Source organism: Triticum dicoccoides, chromosome 5A (assembly GCF_002162155.2).
Source record: "Triticum dicoccoides isolate Atlit2015 ecotype Zavitan chromosome 5A, WEW_v2.0, whole genome shotgun sequence".
Classification (NCBI taxonomy): Eukaryota; Viridiplantae; Streptophyta; class Magnoliopsida; order Poales; family Poaceae; genus Triticum; species Triticum dicoccoides.
The window spans coordinates 595,610,522-595,614,431 of NC_041388.1; positions in this window are offsets into that span (position 1 = coordinate 595,610,522).

Here is a 3,910-nt window from a genome sequence, read left to right on the forward strand (position 1 = left end):
CGCCACCCTCGTGGGCCCCCTATTGCTCCACCGACGTACTCCTTCCTCCTATATATACCTACATACCCCCCAAATGCCGCAACTTTCTGTATCCACGAGATCCCATCTTGGGGCCTGTTCCGGAGCTCCGCCGGAGGGGGCATCGATCACGGAGGGCTTCTACATCATCACCATAGCCCCTCCGATGAAGTGTGAGTAGTTCACCTCAGACCTACGGGTCCATAGTTATTAGCTAGATGGCTTCTTCTCTCTTTTTGGATCTCAATACAATGTTCTCGCCCTCTCTTGTGGAGAACTATTCGATGTAATCTTCTTTTTGCGGTGTGTTTGTTGAGACCGATGAATTGTGGGTTTATGATCAAGTCTATCTATGAACAATATTTTAATCTTCTACAAATTCTTTTATGTATGATTGGTTATCTTTGCAAGTCTCTTCGAATTATCAGTTTGGTTTGGCCTACTAGATTGATCTTTCTTGCAATGGGAGAAGTGCTTAGCTTTGGGTTCAATCTTGCGGTGTCCTTTCCCAGTGACAGTACGGGCAGCAAGGCATGTATTGTATTGTTGCCATCGAGGATAACAAGATGGGGTTTTCATCATATTGCATGAGTTTATCCCTCTACATCATGTCATCTTGCTTAAGGCGTTACTCTATTTTCATTAACTTAATACTCTAGCTGCATGTTGGATAGCGGTCGATGAGTGGAGTAATAGTAGTAGATGCATGCAGGAGTCGGTCTACTTGTCTCGGACGTGATGCCTATATACATGATCATGCCTAGATATTCTCATAACTATGCTCAATTCTGTCAATTGCTCAACAGTAATTTGTTCACCCACCATAGAATATTTATGCTCTTGAGAGAAGCCACTAGTGAAACCTATGGCCCCCGGGTCTATCTTCATCATATTAATCTTCCAATACTTAGTTTTTTCCTTTGCTTTTATTTTGCTTTGCATCTTTATCATAAAAATACAAAAAATATTATCTTATCATATCTATCAGATCTCACTCTCGCAAGTGGCCGTGTAGGGATTGACAACCCCTTATCGCATTGGTTGCGAGGATTTATTTGTTTTGTGCAGGTACGAGGGACTCGCGCGTAGCCTCCTATTGGATTGATACCTTGGTTCTCAAAACTAAGGGAAATACTTACGCTACTCTGCTACATCATCCCTTCCTCTTCGGGGAAAAACCAACGCAGTGCTCAAGAGGTAGCAAGAAGGATTTCTGGCACCGTTGCCGGGGAGTCTATGCAAAAGTCAATAAATGTCAGGACCCCGACTCGATGTCACATCGATCTAGCCTGTAGCACCTCATATCACTTTGCGGCCTCACGCACGGTATCCCCACGGGTGTCGCCTTACCTTTGCCCGGGACCGTTTGCGCCTTTTGGCTCACGTATATGATAGTGTCGCTAGCATCCATATGATAAGGAGCCCGGGCTGACATGACTAGTCGTAAACCCAAAGTGGCACAGACTTACAGGGACAGGCATCCATGACCCAGCATCGAACGTGTCGGTCATCAGCGAGTGAATCCAGGCTGTAGCACTGGGCTAGCAGGACTCCGGTGAACCGGGCTGTAGCGGGCTAACAGGACTCCGGTATTCATCGCGTGACATTTCCCCGAAGGGACAGACACAGGAACGAAGAAGGACACATGCCGGCCAGCCTAAGTATCCGGAGCAGTAGCAAGCTACCATGGCTCAGTGGAAACACTAGGAGACATTTCCCGGTAAGAGAGGCTACTAAAGATAAACAACTAGATGGTCAGATCCCACACATACCAAGCATTTCAATAACATACACACAATATGCTCGATATGTGCAAATACAACATGGCGTCACAACATGACTCTACAAATCAAGTATTTATTCAGTAGGCTCCGAGGAGCGAGATATTACAAACAGGGGTCTCATGACCCAACACTCAGAGCATACAAGTCAAAGCACAAGCGGAAGCTATCATGTCTGGGTACAGACATCTATAAATGAAAAAGGCTGAGAAGCCTGACTATCTATCAGATCCTGCCGAGGCACAAGATCGTAGCTGAGGTAACAAGCTAAACGTCGAAGACCACGCGGAAATACTAGTGAGACTGAAGTCTCTCTGCAAAAACATAAAATAGGCAAACGTGAGTACAAATGTACCCAGCAAGACTTACATCAGAACTATCTACATATGCATCATTATCAACAAAGGGATGGTGGGGTTTAACTGCAGCAAGCCAGCTTTGACTCGGTGGCTATCCTGAACTACGACTGCGAGTAACTTTTTTGAGGTGGCGCACACGAGTCCACATATTCACCATATCAATACACCACTATGGATCCGCTCCCGTCTCCCTACGAGAACGCCATCCATAGCACTCACGCTTATCTTGCGTATTTTAGAGTATCCACTTTCACTTGTCTATGAACTGATATAAGCAACCCAGAAGTCCTTTTCCGCGGACACGGCTATTCGAATAGATTAGGTTAACCCTGCAGGGGTGTACTTCTTCACACACGCTCTCACCACTTACCGCCGTTTAGACGACATGTACTCGGCAACCTTCAAGCGGAAGCCCAACGTGGGTGTCGGCCACGACCTACCTAATCACCTAAGTCTCTAGTCCAGGTTTATCGCCTATTCGGGTTCCATCCATGAGGAGATCCGGCCGGAGTTTCGCTCACAGCCCCAACCGATGTGAACAGGGTTCCCGAGACACCAAACGGGCGCCCGGTACACCGTGCCACGTGCCTACCGCATCACAGCCCACCCCTACGGTCAGCGCTGCCCACGGCCTCCAGCATACTACAAACACCAGAAACTACTTGCAACTCCTGGACAGAGGACAAGGGTGATCAAGAAGCCGAGAGGGTCCATTGGTTTCGGGCCCAATGCGTGGTAGTAGCTGAATCATGGATCACAAACACAGAACTCAGTTCCTGAGGACGGCTGCAATGAGACAACCCACCATGTACTCCTACATGGCCTCTCACCGCTACCTTTACCAAATCGTGTTCACACACTTAGCTCACACACAGTAGGACAGGTTCACACGCCTCTGATTCATCCCCGATGAATCAGACCTGACTCAACTCTAAGCAATAGCAGGCATGACAAACAAACATGAATGAGTAGGCACATCAGGGCTCAAACAACTCCTACTCATGCTAGTGGGTTTCATCTATTTACTGTGAAATGACAGGTCATGCAGAGGATAAAGGGGTTCAGCTACCGCAGCAAGTAACAGATGAATCGGTGTTGTCCTAATGCAGTAAAATAGAGCAGGAGTGAGAGAGTGGGATTTTATCGGAATGAACAAGGGGGTTTTGCTTGCCTGGCACTTCTGAAGATAACATTGAGTCTTCATCAGTGTCAACGATCACATCATCGGTACACGTCTATCGAGAGGGGACAATTACCGGTAAATACAGAAAAACACGATCAATGCAATGCACAATATGATGCATGCTATGACATGGCAATATGAATGTGTTTTGGGCTAATGCACCTAAAACCAGATTAAATGAAGTTGGTTTGAATCCAAGATTCAAATTTAAACTCCATATGTGATTATTCAAATGCCATTTAATTGATTTGTGCTAAACAGCAGCTATAAGTTGTTCTAACATGCATGAAAATGGTACAGATGGATTCCTTGAATTTTTCTGATAATTTTTCATATATAAATTATTTAATTTGGAGTTACGGTTAATTTTCTATGATTTTTAGAAGTTTTGGTTATTATCTGAAATTTATAAATCATTTTTGATTTATTTTAATTCCAGAAACAAATACTGCGTCAGCATGACGTATTAGTGACGTCAGCAGGTCAACGTGGCTGGTCCAGGTCAAACCTGGCCAGTGGGTCCCATCTGTCAGTGACTAACCTAACTAATCTAATTTAGTTAGTGGCCT